Source organism: Schistocerca serialis, chromosome 9 (assembly GCF_023864345.2).
Source record: "Schistocerca serialis cubense isolate TAMUIC-IGC-003099 chromosome 9, iqSchSeri2.2, whole genome shotgun sequence".
In the NCBI taxonomy this organism is placed as follows: domain Eukaryota; kingdom Metazoa; phylum Arthropoda; class Insecta; order Orthoptera; family Acrididae; genus Schistocerca; species Schistocerca serialis.
The window spans coordinates 36020548-36039537 of record NC_064646.1 but is presented as its reverse complement, the minus strand read 5'-3'; the positions used below and the strand labels follow the sequence as shown (position 1 = coordinate 36039537).

Sequence of the window (18990 nt, the reverse complement as noted above, 5' to 3'; positions counted from 1 at the left end):
CAACAGCCGGTAGGTACTGTACACTGGGTGGTGACTGGCGGTGAGTGGCCGCGGCCGGCCCGGCTGGCGACGAGACGCTCGGGCGGACCGCCAAATGCAAGTAGTTCTGCGACTCGGGAAATGGGCGGGGCGGCACTGTGAGTAGCGGGCAGGCGCGAGCATCACGTCGCTCTAGTAATGAATTGTCCCTGCTGCAGGCCACCTCGGCGAGCAATGTGAACAGGGAAACGGGTGTATTGAAACGAAAACATTTTGTGACGCGGAAACGCGCATTATCTCGTCGGCCGAACTTTCTCGAGTGACCGAATACTTGAGATTTGAATCGCTAATAACGCTAGACTAGTAAAGCACGAACACTCAGTCAACGGACAGGTCTTGTATGTACGTGTTTCTCGCACAGTATTTGTTTTGCCTGGGACGTCGTCGTACTAGTGTAGGCGCATGCGCGTGATTGTTACAAATTAGCTTTGTGTACAATTATAAACAGGCGTCACTTGGAAAGACGTTTAGGTAGGGCATTGATTCCGGTGTCATTGTGATGAGCTTGAGAATCACTAATAGGACGCACAGTGACAGAATAAAATATTCGTGACACTACAAAATATTCACCGGAATATTAGTGAAAATCGGTGTTAAATAGAAAATTACAAAATAATGAGATGTCTTAAGAATGCTCGAAACTACAGAAAACGCAAGTCGGAGGAAAATTTGCGTCGAAAGGAATCCAGAAAACCCAAAATGACCAGTGCCCAGCAAATGCGAGAGCCACAAAAGCGTCGAAAAAGTTGTGACAAAATGGCGCAAAGCGGTTACGTGGCTGGCCCATAGAGCATACACTATTATTACACCCTGTGTAACCATTTTATTAAAAAGATTGATAGTTAACTACGTATTTTTACTGTGAAACTGGGCCCCACGCTTGACTAACAAGGAGAGCTAGTCCCCTTCGATTTTCTTCACACTTACATGATATGAAACTTAGAGCTCTGACACCATTTTCCTAAAGCAACACGACACAATTTTCAGAATAACTCGATAAAATCGTCTTTGGAGATCAGAAAAATTCCGAGCGCTGTTAAATATAAAACATTTGCTATCATTTAATGTAATCGCCCAGCAGCTGAGTGTGTAGCGTACAATTTGCCTAACTGTAATGTTGATGGTTCGAACCTCGCAGGATAACAACTTTTGTTTAAGTTCTGTATTTATTATCAAATGGAAAAGTAGAGTAACAAGTATGAATCAGAATTTTTAATTAAAATCATACTTTTTATTTTTAATTACTGGTCATACAAATTAAAGCGTGATGCAGACATGTGAAATGCCATATTGTTAAATAAAAAAAAATACATACATCGGCGATACTGTTCGGTCATTAGAAACAAAAAAAAGTGCGTCGTGTTCTGTTTGCTGTTTCCTATTTTTGAACTAAATGTTCGTTAATTATGAATGCTCGCATTCTCATGCGATTAGTAAGACGTCATTTTTATTAAAAAGCTTGTCTCAGTGGCCATATATCAACAAACACTTCAATTTGTTACCAAGTATGGAATTGAAATAAATTTTTTTGAAAAGTTGCTACTATCAGAATTTAAATTACCGTCATTAATATTACGAACTTCTACGCTAAGGATTCAACTACTGTCGATTATTTTAATCAATTTTTAAATACATTTATGCCTTTCATTTTGCATACAGCAACAAAAAAGCATATTTTTAAAATAACACTAGATGATAACAACTGCCATTGTAAATTACGTAAGGGGCGATCGAAAGGTTTCCGTTTGAGGGCGTTGCTGCAGCGTGTATGTAACCCAGCGCGACTACCATGCGGGTATGTAAGCACCGACATGTAGGCAGGAGGTTAATGTAACCTTCAAACGGAAACTTGTTGATCGCTCCTTACACGTAAGCCAGAGTACTGAAACAACAGGAAACGCTAAGAAAAGTGGTTAGCAACGTTAGTAAATGAACTGTTATTTCGGTATTAATCAATCAAATGGTTCAAATGGCTCTGAGCACTATGGGACTCAACTGCTGAGGTCATTAGTCCCCTAGAACTTAGAACTAGTTAAACCTAACTAACCTAAGGACATCACAAACATCCATGCCCGAGGCAGGATTAGAACCTGCGACCGTAGCGGTCTTGCGGTTCCAGACTGCAGCGCCTTTAACCGCACGGCCACTTCGGCCGGCGATTAATCAATCAGGAAAATTTATTAAATTTTTTCATTCGAGAAATATACAAGTTCGGCAACATGTTATGTGGCGAAATAAAGATTTCCACTGAGAAGAACAAGTCCTGGATAATTTGTGGCTCTCTGCAGTCTCGCAGGTCGGGATGGTCCCCAAGGAAGTTCCACCTTGACATAGATTACTTTTGTTCTACTCTGCTTCTTAATCCAGGGGGTTTCTCAAATTTCCAATCCAGATTTTGGCCAGATGATAGGGCTCCTTTAGGGCGGACCACGCATGCTTTATGATGTGTTGAGCGTAGCTCGCCATAGATGGAGACTAGATGAATTACATATGATATCGAAAGGATTTGTACTGCTCAGGAAGTTTTCTCTGGATCCCAGTTTCTGTGTAGGTGGTGATGTTCGTACGAGGGGTGGGTCTTTGTTATATAATTGCGTCGTACGGCTTTGTTGGATTAGTGTCCGATCACTGAGCAATCCTAAGTCAAAAAGTTGTCTAAGATCCATTCACAACCAATCATGACGTGACGGAACCTTGACCAGTCCGTGACTCCTCGTCTCATATTGACGTTCATTCGCACACAACCTTGCCGTGACAGTGCTATGATGCTATGTTGCAGTTGATGTCTGAGCATTCGGCAAAAGTGGTGATGAACATTTTGCCAATTCAGAGAATGCTGCAGAAAATTATCCTGATAGACACTGGTACTCGGTTTCCATGCGATATTGTAGTTGAAGAATATATGATGAAACCTTATGTAGCAGTTAATTTAGATAATTGGATGCATCACTTTAGCTGGCGTTTTGAATCGTTCCAAAGCTCATCAGAAATCACTTTCGATATTACGATTTAGACTTGACATTAGGAGGATTCAGGATTTTCCAGAACAGTAGATTCGATATATTTAACCAATTGCTTCCTGCGTAGTTTCATTAAAAATGCAATACAAATGCAGTGAGTTACGTTACACCGCCAGTGGAGTTTATGAGTGGAGATGACACAGTACAAAAACTGGATTTGCCTTTCCCTCAAGAAACGTATTCACTGAATACTTACGTTCTGACAACCTGTTGATGAATTGCCTAGATATAAGAAAGTGTAAATTAGGAATACGCAGTGTGCAGCCGGGCGAGAGCGAATACTGTCAAGTCACAGTCTGACAAGAATATTTCTTACTTGCCTAGAAGATGCATGTGCTAGACACGGCACTGATGAACAACGTTAAAAAAAAAGCTTATATCTATAATCTGATTTCATAAGATGCTGCTATTAAAAACCGATAAATATTAATTTCGTACCATTTATCTTCATTTTCACTCGAATTTCACACTAGATGGAATTCTGAAGTTCGCGTACGTGTACTTTGGACTGGACAGATCATGTAGCGTGGGATACTTGTCACTGACTCGATAAGCTTTGTTGCTGTTCATTTTTCTGTTATTAAATAAAACGACAAACTGTAAAAATGGAAAAAGGGAAAACATCAACACTCATGCTGCGCGCCCGTGAAAGATAATCACATTACGGAGACGACGACAACATTGTCTGCAATAAATACGACGATTACAGAACACCGAAGGCGACAGTATTGTTGGCCTCGCCGGGCGAGAGCGAATACTGTCAAGTCACAGTCTGACAAGAATATTTCTTACTTGCCTAGAAGATGCATGTGCTAGACACGGCACTGTCACGTCACGAGTGTGTTTGTGAACCGACCGTTATTTCCGTATAGGAATTCCTTGCATTAGTTTTGTACCGTAATGTGTCATACCAGATGTAAACATTCATGATCCTAAATTTACCGTATTTTGGCATAGGAACTAACGGTCAAAGATGAATCTGCAGACGTTACAGGATTATGAATGAGTAATGCGTGTGAGACTCATCTGTAAAGTGCTTATGCTTTATAACAACCCCCTGTCGTGTTGATGTTGGTGGCGCAACCGTAAAAAACAAACTATCATCTGTGATGTGCACTCAGTAGGGTCGTGGTTGTGCATCGCCAGGGAGAAGTTTCAACAATGAGCTTCCGTCAACGTGCTGTGAAATAAGAACACTGTGCAGATAGCGTTGGAGTTGCAATTGCGTCCCTATCATAAACTGCGTGTGATAGCAATGGGTGTCAATTGATTTTAAAACCAAAATTCAGTTTCGTCTTATAAATACACTCCTGGAAATGGAAAAAAGAACACATTGACACCGGTGTGTCAGACCCACCATACTTGCTCCGGACACTGCGAGAGGGCTGTACAAGCAATGATCACACGCACGGCACAGCGGACACACCAGGAACCGCGGTGTTGGCCGTCGAATGGCGCTAGCTGCTCAGCATTTGTGCACCGCCGCCGTCAGTGTCAGCCAGTTTGCCGTGGCATACGGAGCTCCATCGCAGTCTTTAACACTGGTAGCATGCCGCGACAGCGTGGACGTGAACCGTATGTGCAGTTGACGGACTTTGAGCGAGGGCGTATAGTGGGCATGCGGGAGGCCGGGTGGATGTACCGCCGAATTGCTCAACACGTGGGGCGTGAGGTCTCCACAGTACATCGATGTTGTCGCCAGTGGTCGGCGGAAGGTGCACGTGCCCGTCGACCTGGGACCGGACCGCAGCGACGCACGGATGCACGCCAAGACCGTAGGATCCTACGCAGTGCCGTAGGGGACCGCACCGCCACTTCCCAGCAAATTAGGGACACTGTTGCTCCTGGGGTATCGGCGAGGACCATTCGCAACCGTCTCCATGAAGCTGGGCTACGGTCCCGCACACCGTTAGGCCGTCTTCCGCTCACGCCCCAACATCGTGCAGCCCGCCTCCAGTGGTGTCGCGACAGGCGTGAATGGAGGGACGAATGGAGACGTGTCGTCTTCAGCGATGAGAGTCGCTTCTGCCTTGGTGCCAATGATGGTCGTATGCGTGTTTGGCGCCGTGCAGGTGAGCGCCACAATCAGGACTGCATACGACCGAGGCACACAGGGCCAACACACGGCATCATGATGTGGGGAGCGATCTCCTACACTGGCCGTACACCACTGGTGATCGTCGAGGGGACACTGAATAGTGCACGGTACATCCAAACCGTCATCGAACCCATCGTTGTACCATTCCTAGACCGGCAAGGGAACTTGCTGTTCCAACAGGACAATGCACGTCCGCATGTATCCCGTGCCACCCAACCTGCTCTAGAAGGTGTAAGTCAACTACCCTGGCCAGCAAGATCTCCGGATCTGTCCCCCATTGAGCATGTTTGGGACTGGATGAAGCGTCGTCTCACGCGGTCTGCACGTCCAGCACGAACGCTGGTCCAACTGAGGCGCCAAGTGGAAATGGCATGGCAAGCCGTTCCACAGGACTACATCCAGCATCTCTACGATCGTCTCCATGGGAGAATAGCAGCCTGCATTGCTGCGAAAGGTGGATATACACTGAACTAGTGCCGACATTGTGCATGCTCTGTTGCCTGTGTCTATGTGCCTGTGGTTCTGTCAGTGTGATCATGTGATGTATCTGACCCCAGGAATGTGTCAATAAAGTTTCCCCTTCCTGGGACAATGAATTCACGGTGTTCTTATTTCAATTTCCAGGAGTGTATGTTGTAATGCACTCAATGAGACTAGCTGTAGTGACATTGAATAGTTGCAATAAGCTTTTTTTATGATGCAGGAGCGTGAAGTATATTCTTAGATTATTCATTTAATACTGGTTCTTGAAAATTTGTAAGTAGGCTTTTGCGGGATAATTTGTGCTTGTTTTCAAGAGTCAGCCGATATTCAAACAAACCCGTGACTATTCGCGCCGCTCTTTGTATACATTCAGTATTCCCTGTAAGTCCTATTTAGTACGAGTTTAACACACTTCAGTAATTTTCTAAAATGGGACACGCAAGTAATTTTTAAAGTTTTCTCTGTAGACAACCCCCCGCCCCTTTTCCCAGTGTGCTCTCAACTTTTTTTTTAGTACATTTTTGGCCAAAATGGTAGTTGTCTTTCCGTGTTGCAAGTCCGTCTGTCATGCTATAACTTTTTCCCTTCTGTCTATCAATTGGGGGGTCTTCTTGGTGCCGACCATGCTTGGATTTGGTTTACAATTTTGAACATGTGTGTTTTTTCTCTTCCGACACTGTATACAACTTTCCGTTCTTAACTACGTGGTCTGCATTGTTGGGTATTACCTACCATTTCTCTTCCATATTTTACAGGAGTGCAGATCATGTGGGAGAGTTCGCCCTTTATAGTGTACACTCCACCTTTTGTACCTTTCTTTCTTTGCACTCTTCCATTCTGGCAAAAGTAAAACACCCAACGCCCAACAAGATACTCATCCCATGGTGGAGAGGAGTCATCAAGTTCCTGCATGGTGGTAGCACCCCGACCACACGGAGATCGCACTATTGGTGCCTGAGCTGGGAACTCCCCATGTACGACAAGGAGTAAGTGCCCATCATGGCTGGGCACAGGAACTCCGGACAATGGTTAAACGACCAGGTAGTCGTTGCTGTGACCCAAGGGACACTCATCGGGTGATCCCGTGTTCCAATGGATGGCACCAAGGCGAATGACTCGCAAATGAAATTAAACTTTCTTCTGCTGGTGACCCCAGCCCCAGCAGTCTCTTCTGAAGAGAGGTATGACCCGAAAATGCTTCCTTTCCCTGCTGCACTGTAGGAAGAACGTAAGGCTAAGAGACAAGGTGATAAATACAATACTTAGTTTGTTCTACGACTGACAGGGATGACCACAAAGCCATTATTCGTTATTGAATACTTTGAGGACGGGTTTGGGAGAAGTCGCGTTCGCTGCTTGCCTGTGACCAGCTGGGTGACATTCCTGTATTTATCATCCTCCAGTAGCAGTGTAAAGCCGCTCGGGATTAGCCGAGCGGTCTGAGGCGCTGCAGTCGTGGACTGTGCAGCTGGTCCCGTCGTAGGTTTGAGTCCTCCCTCGGGCATGGGTGTGTGTGTTTGTCCTTAGGATAATTTAGGTTAAGTAGTGTGTAAGCTCAGGGACTGATGACCGTAGCAGTTAAGTCCCATAAGATTTCACACACATTTGAACATTTTTACCAGTGTAAGGTATCATCTTCCACAATGACCTCCTTTTACAGACCAGTGATGAGTTAGTGTTAGTGGGGTGTGCATTTTGTCCATCGTATCCAGCAGAGACAAAACGACAACTGTTAATACTGAGGCCCTCATATTGACCTTTGAATCCAACCAATTACCTGAAAAGGTCAATGTAATGGTGTATCAATCCGATGTAATACTTCTGTTATTATAGGTCATCTGTCTTGAGCTGACTGCAATGTACTCGTAATTAAAAAGAATTACACGAGACGCGTTTCGTTTTTACACACCAAAAAAAAGTTTTGCATCACCTCGGTTACGAGAGTTCCAGAACCTGTACAGATAATTGGAACAGAGATCAACATGACCATCATTTCCGCCCTTTTTATTGCTCATGAAAACCACACATTGCTTGTTGTACCATCACACAGCGGGACTCTCAGAGGTGGTGGTCTAGATTGCTGTACGTACCGGTACCTCTAATACCCAATAGCACGTCCTCTTGCATGGATGCTTGCCTGTATTCGTTGTGGCATACTATCCACAAGTTCATCAAGGCACTGTTGGTCCAGATTGTCCCACTCCTCAACGTCGATTTAGCGTAGATCCCTCAGAGTGGTTGGTGGGTCACGCCGTCGATAAACAGCCCTTTTCAATCTATCCCAGCCATGTTCGATAGGGTTCATGTCTGGAGAACATGCTGGCCATTCTAGTCGAGCGATGTCGTTATTCAGAAGGAAGTCATTCACAAGATGTGCACGATGGGGACGCCAATTGTTGTCCATGAAGACGAATATCTCGCTAAAATGCCGCTGACACTGTTGCACTATCGGTCGCTGCTTGCCTGTGACCAGCTGGGTGACATTCCTGTATTTATCATCCTCCAGTAGCAGTGTAAAGCCGCTCGGGATTAGCCGAGCGGTCTGAGGCGCATTCACGTATCGTACAGCCGTTACGGCGCCTTCCATGATCACCAGCGTCGTACGTCGGCCCCACATAATGCCACCCCAAAACAGCAGGGTACGTCCACCTTGCTGCACTCGCTGGACAGTGTGTCTAAGGCATTCAGCCAGACCGGGTTGCCTCCAAACACGTCTCCGACGATTGTCTGGTTGAAGGCCGTGCGACACTCATTGGTGAAGAGAACATGATGCCAATTCTCAGCAGTCCATTCGGCATGTTGTTGGGCCCATCTGTACCGCGTTGTATGGTGTTGTGGTTGCAAAGATGGGCCTCGCCATGGACGTCAGGAGGAAGTTGCACATCACGCAGCCTATTGCGCACAGTTTGAGACGTAACACGACGACCTGTGGCTGCACGAAAAGCATTATTCAACATGGTGGCGTTGCTGTCAGGGTCCCTCAGAACCACAATCCTTACGTAGCGGTCATCCACTGCAGTAGTAGCCCTTGGGCGGCCTGAACGAGGCATGTCATCGACAGTTCCTGTTTCTCTGTGTCCTCCATGTCTGAACAACATCGCTTTGGTTCACTCCGAGACGCCAGGACACTTCCCTTGTTGAGAGTCCTACCTGGCACAGAGTAACAATGCGGATGCGATCGAACCGCGTTATTGACCGTCTAGACATGGTTGAACTGTAGACAACACGAGCCGTGTACCTCCTTCCTGGTGGAATGACTGGAACTGATCGACTGTCAGACCCCCTCTGTTTAATAGGCGCTGCTCATGCATGGTTGTTTACATCTTTGGGCGGGCTTAGTGACATCTCTGAACAGTCAAAGGTACTGTGTCTGTGATACAGTATCCACAGTCAACGTCTGTCTTCAGGAGTCCTGTGAACTGGCGTGATGCAAAACTTTTTTTGATGAGTGTATTTATAAAGCATCTAATGTGGTATTCTGTGAATTGGATACACACGTTTGTACATTTATTTTTTGGTTCTTTTAGGTTAAAAACAGCGCTTTCTTTGTGAAGTTGGCCTGCAAGCTACTTGCTGTGTTACTTTACACAGTCTGCACCTTCCCCTCTTGCTAGCAGTGGTTGGTGTCGACAGATTTCATTTCATACCTGCAGCATGCGGCATTTTGCGTAGTTTCTTTCGACGCATTATTTATAATTGACTTTCTTAACTGTTTTTCATTCATCACTGCCACAGTGTTTATGCCTATTCGTTTGTTTTCGTTCACATTGTGAGTGTGGCCAACCTATGAAATAATTTTGTGTGTGTGTGTGTGTGTGTGTGTGTGTGTGTGTGTGTGTGTGTGTGCGCGTGTGTGTGTGTGTGTGAAACACTGTGGCAGTGATGAATGAAAAACTGTTAAGAAAGTCAATTATAAATAGTGCAGCACAGGAAAAACGCAAAATGCCGAAGACTGCAGATATGAAATGAAGCCTGTCGACACCAACCACTGCTGGCAAGAGGGGAAGATGCAGACTGTGTAAAGGAACACCGTAAGTAGCTTTCAGACCAACTTCACAAAGAAAACCCTTTTTTAACCTAAAAGAACCAAAAAACTAATGTACAAACGTGTGTATCCAATTTACAGAATACCACAGAAGATGCTTTGTAAATAAAAGCGAAACGAATCTGGTGTAATTCTTTTTCATTACATCGCAGTCAGCTCAAGACAGATAATCTATAACAACAGATGTTAACAGCTTCTGCGGAAGATGGCCACACAAACAAATGTGTGATGTGATACTGTGTGTACCCCCCCCCCCCTGCCCCCCTCCATTTTGGTGCTTGAAATGCATGATATTTGGGCAGATGTGTTTGTGTTGCACAGCCAATCCTGTTTGCAAGGATTTTGGACATCAGTTGCATATGAACGTTCCTTGTGCCCCTCCCATATCTATGTCAACTACAGGAAGCACCGATCTCCCTATTCACCAGATTACACAGTTTTCCAGATCAAAAAGAGAATTCAAGAGACTTGATCAACACGTGTATTAGGAAGCCAAGAAGAAATATAAATGTTTGCATACAGTATGCATGATAATGCATTTGCTGTGTTTACAGCATTGTCATCCTCTCTAGCGACAGTACCCTTGCCCTTCGTACTTTCTATATCGGGCCTGAGGACTTGACTACATATACTCTGCCATTGGATAGGGGCCTTCCTCATACTGTTTCCTCCACAGCCACGGGGAACGTCGATCCCAAACCCCCAGCTGGAGAAGCAACATCCCCTTCCAGTATACGTCGGCAGGAAGGAGTCCCACGGGATGCTCCCTTCCCAGGATTCTGCTGATCTGTAACCCAAGGATCTGTAATGGATACCAGCCGGTGGCTGAAGGAGCCACAGGTTGCTGGTTGTAAGAGCTTCATGTTCCTCCTCATATCTGTGAAACTAGGGCAGACAGGCCCTTGTGGACCTAAAAATCAACCAAGGAGAAGAGGGACAAAAAGAAGACCTCCAACATGATAGAGGTTCTAGTGGTCCTCATACCACCCAACACTGCTTGTTCCCACTCTGTCGCCAAAACGGAATTCCTGGAGGTCCCTGTGACACCAGATCCCCCCCCCCCTCCCCCCTGCGCGCGCGCGCGCGCGCACACACACACACACACACACACACACACACACACACACACAACCTGCTTCAGAATTGATGTGTATTGATGCCGTATCCTCATGATCAGTGATACGAGGTGGCCCTAGTTCATGACCTACGTCTTTGGTCCCTTCATGCCCCCACAAGATACTGATAGCGTGATTCTCCGGTGGAAATGCAGCGTTTTTTTCCACAGCCTGGTTGAGCCACTACGTATCTTACGTGTTTCCCCTGCTTTCTGCATTGCTGTCCGGGAAACTTGATCCCCAAACATTGTGCACCCCTACCCTCCACAGCTATTGGGCTGTTTTAAGAATCTAGGTGACTGACTGACTGACTGACTGACTGACTGACTGAGCATTGAGGAGACTTTGCATATATGTCCTGGACTCTTGTCTGCAGTGAACAAGTGACACACGAAACTGTTTTGGAGGCTGTGGCTGTTTGTGTGAGGAGGTCTCTCGATTTTACCATCTGTAATGTGTATCTCCCTCCCGATGGCAAAATGCATCACAATACGTTGCCTGTACGGATTTCTTAGCTACCCCCAACCCTCCTCCATTTTGGGTAACTTTAGTGCACACAAACCTTTGTGGGCTACAACTACGACCACTGGCCGTGCAAAAGCTATTGAAATGTTGCTCCTAGACCTTGATCTTCAGTGTGGCATCCTAACAGTGCCCACTGGGATGCCTTTGCCTCCGTTGTTGCCTCAAGCACCTCCCCATATGGTGGTACTGATGCAGCTGTCTAGATTATATCTGCTGCTATTCTATCACTAGTAGACTTAAGGATCCCCTGTTCCTCAGGAGCCGCCCGTCAGAAGACTGTGCGATGGTGGATTTCCAAAGTGTTTTGGCTGTGTCCAGGTCTGTCACTCTTTGCAGGTTTGGGCAAAGTTGTGATGCTTGTATGGAAATCACTCCCTCAAAACTGTACGGGGTGTCTCCCTGAATGGTGTGGTATCTACGCTGATCCAGGTGCTGTCACCAGCGTCCAGTTTTTAGCCACCAAGACATGTCATGCATTTCTATCGCCTTTGTACTGCCCATCCGCAACCAGAACTTTCTATCGCCATCTTCGCCAACATGTTGGTTACACCTTAATACTACTGCTGTCTAGCTGGGGCATAGGCTGCTTCATGCTTTTGCGGCTGTACAAAGCTCTGATCATCTCACATCTAGAGTTTGCTCTGCATTATGCTTTAGCCTCTGTGTCTTATCAGATTGCATTTCGTGTCTTCAAACAGCATGCTGAGCGATTTATCTTAACTTTCATTACATATCACCTGTAGCCATAGAATGCTTTGTTCATTGGATGGGAATTCCTCAGTGCCCTAGCCCTTCACCCTGACACATCTCCAGGATCAGACCGCATCCACAGCCAAATGTTCAACTGTCTCTGGTGCAAAGGTGAGTTCCCATTTCAATGGCAAGAAAGCGTGATTATCAGAGTGCTGAAACCGATAAACATTTCCTTAAGATGGACATCTGTCACCCTATTAGCCTTACTAATGCTCGCTGCCAGTTGCTAGAATGTATGGTAAGCCAATGGTTGTGTTAGTACGTTGAGCCGTGGGGTCTTTTGTCTCTGTCCCAGGCCGATTTTCCTCAAGGCCGTTCTATTGCTGATTGTGTGGTTTCTGTAAAATCTGCTACCCAGTCAGCTTTTGCCCAGCATCGTAACCTTATTGCTGTCTTCTTCGACTTGCAAAAAGTTTATGACAACACATGGCATCATCACATCCATGTTACCTTTTGTCTAAAACTTCTTGTCATTCTACATTTTCCTTGTTCAAGTTTGTGCTTCCCACAGTACTCCCCATATGCCAGAGAATGGGGTTCCACAGGATTTTGTATTGAATGTTACCCTTTTTCAAGTAGTTATCAACGTCTGGCCGCAACTGAGAGGTTCACAGTGTCACGCTTCCTGTATGTTGACGTTTTTTTGCGTTTACTGTGCTCCTCCACTGTAGGTGTTGCAGAATGCAGACTAAAAGGTGCTGTTTGAAAGCAAAGTCCTGGGCTGTCAAACATGGCTTCCTGCTTTTAGCCACCAAGACAAGCGCCATGGACTTCTGTCGCCCTTGTACTGTCAATCCACAACCAGAATTTTTCTTGTCATCTTCGCCAGCATAATGGAACATGTGTCTTACACTTTAATACTCTTTGCTGCCTACCTGGGGCATAGACTGCTTTACACCTTTGCGACTGTATGAAGCTCTGGTCCTGTCACGTCTTGATTATGGTAACCTGGCGTACAGCTTGGCATCGCCTTCAGCATTGTGGATGCTGAACTCGATGCACCATTGTGCGATCTGACTTGCGATGGGTGCCTTTTGAACGCACCCAGTGAATAACCTGCTCGAAGAGACTGGTGTCCCGCCACTACAGATCAGGCAAGAACAACTGCTGCTGAACTATGTGAAACATTTATGCTACTCCCATGAGCATCCGAATTACTGTGTCCTTTTTCCTGATGTGGAGATCCACCTCTCTCAATAGCTGCCCAGGACTGAGTGTCGATCGCAGTTCGTATAAATGTCTCTGCTCTTAATTCCAACTTCGCCCACTGTAGGCTCTTGTCAGGGAGTAGTTCCAGATGCACCCATAGTGTGTATAGTGTGTACCCTGTCTTAGAATCTCTCCGATCTATTCTTTGGACCAATAGACTGTTGACCCCACGATTTTTCACCAGCTGTTCCTGGCCATCCTTGATGCAATTCAGGGCTTGGAAATGTATACATATATGGCTCCATGGTCGACAGACGAACCAGTTTTGCTTATGTGCGTGCCATGTGCAGTTTCTCAGTCAAACTCTTCCCAGAGAAAGCCAACTTCTTTCTGAGGTGGGGGAGCCAAATGATACGTCGAATTGCGGGGGGGAAATGTTCTCGACCCAGTCTTGTTGGTCAGTCTAACTTCAGGACTGTATCACTCCAGAAGGAAAGCTTTGCATCGTAACACGGCAAGTGAAAACGATTGACTTTGATAACATTTTCGCACTAATATTGGTATTACTGATAAAGAACTGGAAATGAGTAAGTATGTGTGAGCTAGAGATAGTCAGTTTTCGCCTCTTTATGGGCCATCAGGAACTGATATCGGACTGGAAACAATCTTGTTTGATCCTTCAACTCGTCGGTTCGTAATCAGGCGTCATCAGTTGTTGCAGGATCGGGCTACCGCTTCCACTCTACCCACTTACATTGTAGTCCTGATGTTTGTTTTGCTTCCCATGTCGTCCGATGTTCGAGATCAGATCAGGAAAATTACGGATTCAATTAGTTTTGGCCTAGGACAAGTTGCGCGAGGCTGTTTCGCCGCGGAGGTAGACACATCGAAGATTCTCGTTTCGCTTAGTGTAAATGTTATTCGTTGCATGGGAGACAATGAACCCAAGAGGAAAACAAGACAGCAAGTTCTGTATACTGAGTCCAAAAGAGAGCCGAAACTAGAGAGAGTACAGCGCAATTAAGACTGGTAAAATGTAGCGTCAAGCATCGTATTGAAAGACGCATACTTCACACGTGAGTTGAACTTGACGAATGAGCTCACAAAGTATAACGCTTAGACACTTCCACACCTCAAAATAGTATTCGCGAACATTTTGATGAAGCAGCGAGGATGATGTCACTATCTCACATGTTCATATTTTCCATGTTATTGGCTGAGAGCATCAGTTACCTCATTACTTTTCGCTATAAAGTTTATGCTCACATAATTATGTTTATTGGGTCTACCAATTTCAACCCTTGTCTTTATCAGTAGCTTATAAATAATATTTCTTGGCGGATGGTTGCAATAAAATATACTAGGAGTCAACGTTTCCATGAGATTCCTCTGGGACGAAATGTTGACTCCTAGGGTTTTTTTAATGCAGCCATCGGCCAAAAATTATTTATGTGCTATTGATAATGAACAGAACCGAAACCGTTATAGCCAGTAAACATTTCATCTAAGCAGAGACTGAAATAAACCTTATACCGCGTCATATGGCAGCCTCAAGCCTTCATATTTAAGCGGCTGGAACGTGATGTGGGCCCACAAGTCAAGGCTTCTGGTACAATCTGTACAGGGTGGTGGGCAAGAGCCGTAAGGCATCGAGCACGGAGAGCACGCTAGTTCTGTTTCCCCTTCATAGTCGTACCGGTGTAACCCACTCGTATTGTTTCTTGGCCGCGCCCTTGTGCTCTCCCCGTGGCTGCCGCCTGGGTCGCTAACTGGGGAAGAGTGTTCCCTAGAGCTCGGAGGTGATATGCGGGTCTTTCCCTAATCATGTTATCTACTACACGCTCATATTAACACACTTAACTGCTTACATTCCTCACAAGAACTGGATAGTTGCGACATTTGCATCACTGTCGTCATTCTGCTGCTTTTCTGCTAGATATTTTGTTTCTATGAAATTTGCTTTAGGTTGCGCCTTTTCGTTTGTGTTAGATAACTCTCCCAGCAATCTACGGTAAATCAAACTCATCAGTGGCTGAGATCACCACTAACAGGAAAACGTATAAAAAATCATCTCCTATATTCAGCTCCAATCCTCCACGTTTCCTTTACCATTATTTTAGAATTTCGTTAAAGTGAATCGAACAAAGGATTGGAGACAAAATAGCTGCCTTGGTGCAATCGCTGGCATATTCTCATTGTTGCAGACAGCTTGTCTCCCAGCTTCAACCTCGCTTTCATACCGTGATATAAGTTTTGAGACTACTAATACGTAGTTTCTATTCACGCCACATGTTAATCGTATCTTATATAAATTTGCAATAAGGATTTTACCATAAGCTTTCTACGGTAAAAACTGTCCTGGTTGGTTTTGAACACCACACTGCTCCAAGCAACAGGGTCGTAATGAAAGTGGTATGCCATTGCTCTGCCTTCCTAGGACCTTCAGACGCTTATGGGGGACCTGTGGTTCGACATGGACTCCGAACCACTGTGCATTTATTCACATGTGTAAATCTGTGTCAGATGTAAAAGAATCGGCAAGTGACAGAACAAGCACGCCTTAAACTCGGGACCGAAAGTTTTATAGTGTGACACAGACCCACGTAACCACCGTGTTTCTATAAAGCAGTAAAAAACATTAGGTACCTCTCTCTGTGACACCTTATCCCTCTTCCCTTAACGAAGAAGTTATTAATACATTGCCTGCTTACATGGGAACTGCACTGTTCCTTCTCAGTATCTATTCCTAAATGTGTTCTTTCTCTTATGTACCATCCATATAGCCTTCCAGTAACTGAAATTACACTAATACCTCTATAATTATTACACATTGTCACGGCTCACATTTTTGTATGTTGGTGTTAAATAGGCTAATTTCTTTTCCTTCAGTACTTCATCCAGTGTTGTCAGATACTAATTACTATCTCGACCAAAATCTCTATTTTTGGATACGGAGCATTCTCTTGAAGGATGCCTTTAGGACATTTTCTTTGAGGCTTGCTTTCTATGTCAATTATATTTACGTTGAACTCTTTAGTCTGTCTTAAACTGTACCATATTATCTTCAGTTTTAACACTTTCCCTTTCTTTCGTGTGTTCACGCACGCGAGCTGCCGCTATCTCGGAATGCAAACTGCTGGTGTTGCCAATACACGCCGGCTACAGAGTGCCACCACACACACGGTCGAGTCGCTGGCCGCCTGTACGCAGTAAAGCTGTTTCCAGCTCGCGTGATTCGAACGCGGAATAAGCGTCTTTCTCGGCTCACAATCGAGTCGCCATAAGTCCTTGATTATCCGGTGCTAGGGTGACAGACATAGTGATGATGGGTCAGCGTAGCGTGCACGTCACTATGAATTGTTTTATGGAATAAAGTGATGAAGGTTTCTTACTCGGTCTTCCCGTATTTCTGTATCTCACGGACCCAACGTATACATTCCCGGACAAATGGCACGGCAGGTCCTCAGGCTAGGATACAACCTCCCTTACAGAAGAATATTATTTTACTCATTCTTTTATTACTGTCATGTAGATATTCAATAATAAAGTGGTGGTTTTATATGAATTAAAGCTATAATTGCTATTCATTTTATGTGCAGTACGCCCTAGAATTTGTAAGCAAAGATGAAACATCCCAGGTTTTACAGTAGTGTCCGATAGCGTGCAGTCCACGCCCCTGGGTGTGTGATACCACAAGAAAGCCGCGATTCTTTCAAGGTGGGGCGTAATTGCCCCTTGGCTTCCACATGTGTAATACTGTTGCATCGCAATGCCGCGAAAAACTAACGCGAGTTTGTCATTCGGCGCTAAAGTTATCTACCTCACGAAAAGACAAAACTGACTATACATAAGCTGGATTTGTCACAGTGAAATAAATAATTCCTAGTTTGGTGAAGAAAGGCAAACAGTAAATCAGATAGTCAATAAACGTTCTCGAAAGAGGAGATTGTGAACATGAGGCGTATACACAGTGTGACTTTTTGATGCGTGTGGAGTCGTCACGTTCAGAATATACAAATAATTTGCAGACTGAAATTCATCTTGTGATGTCGTTGTTTGGCGAACAGGTTACCCAATAATTAACGGCCAAGTTCTTTCCTTGAGGTAACGACCACCCTGGCGTGTATGTTGACAATATGCGGCGTACAGTTTCTAGGGAAAGTGTACGTCCGAAAGAACTGACTCCACGCGGAATCCGAAGCTGCGATACATTACTATGTAAATTGAAGATGGAGGTGGAGAAAGGAAAAGGACCGTTGATGTCAGCTGCTTTGGGATTGGGAATCAGCAGTGACGGGTGAAATTGTGCACCGGACCGGGATTCGAACCCGAGATCTCGTGCTTACTAGGCAATTGCGTCAACCACTGTGCCTCCCGGACCGTGTGTTTATCGCAAGTTTGCGGACTATCCCAGCACGCCTTTCGGCCGATCCACATTACCACCTAGCGCCACCTGTCCACAGTCGCTGACCATTCCTCAATGCTCGCTACTCTGAGATACCTGCTGAAGGTCGGTCGTGTTTGTGCATCCGCACTAAAGAAGGCGGATACTTTGCCCATCGAGCGAATCAGTAATATGAATGCGTGCTGTTTGTTCTTTCGGACAAGGCAGCATGTGGATGCAGGATCAAAACGGTATCTGTTCTTTCGGACACATCCAAAAGAACACAGACCACATACGTAATTAAGGCGGTAACGACCAATGATGCACACAAAGGTCGAACTCTTACGAGAATCGGCGAAACGCCATGAGTAATGAGGATAATGGGCAACGATGACTACATCAACAGTGTATGGGTAACTTGAGAATCTGGGTTGACGAATCGTACTAGGGTAGTCCGTGCAGTTGTGACGGCCAGTGTCCGGACGGCGCAGTGGTCAGCGCATGTGTCTAATAAGCCCGACACCTGGGTTCGAATCTCGGTCCGGCACAAATTTTCAACTTTCCCTCTTTTTTAAAGGCAGAACGGAATAATAATCACGTGACATCGACCAGTACTTGATTTCTAGACACAGACCTGTTACGAAAATCACTGTTTTCGTTTCCTGTAGAAGTTATTTATCTGCAGTGTAGAGTACAAATTAAAAATTGATAATTGTGCCATCACATTATTTTGTGAAAGTGGAGGAGCACATTATCTGATTGCCAGCAGATGCAAATGCCACGACAGACGTCTTCAATATCTTGATATAGGCTACCGTGTAGAGCATTCACTTTCAGTGAATTAGTGACAAATTCAAAATGACAAATAATATTCTGATTAAGAAATGTGAAATCTCAGAGTGTTCCTCTATGTCCACGCTGCATCTTTTGCCTTTACTATTTTCAATTCCGGCGATGAGTACGGGTTAGGCTAAACAGTGTCGTCGTAAATTTTGTGTCTGTGCAACACATCAAATCATGCGCATTGTTACTGATACTGTGGAATCAGACCCCCTCACAGATTTTCTCACAGTTCACCTACGCCCACCTGCGATACGCCAGAAAAGTTCTCTTGTAAAAACAATACAACCAAATTTTGGGCAATCAGGAGCTCAGTGTTCACGATGTCTAATTGTGAGATTTCCTGGCTTGACCCATTTCGTTCAAGTAATAATCTCTCATATGATCTGAATACAGGGTGGTGGAGCGAGGTACACTCAATGAGGATACCACCAGGTGAGATTTAACTGCGATCCTTCAGAATTTTGAGTTACCGCAGATGGTATGATTGTAAATACAGAGAATAAGACTTGGACACGGGAAATGTCCGCATGTGTGGC

At 45.2% G+C, this 18990-nt stretch overlaps 2 protein-coding genes across 11 annotated transcripts in view; one reads left to right on the top strand and one right to left on the bottom strand.

Moving 5' to 3' along the window:
• LOC126419883 (trichoplein keratin filament-binding protein) overlaps positions 1–18990 on the top strand; it is a 791911-nt gene that overhangs the window by 82321 nt on the left and 690600 nt on the right. The gene's annotated exons all lie outside the window — the stretch shown is intronic.
• LOC126419882 (protein piccolo-like) overlaps positions 1–18990 on the bottom strand; it is a 225270-nt gene that overhangs the window by 49298 nt on the left and 156982 nt on the right. The window lies entirely within an intron of this gene.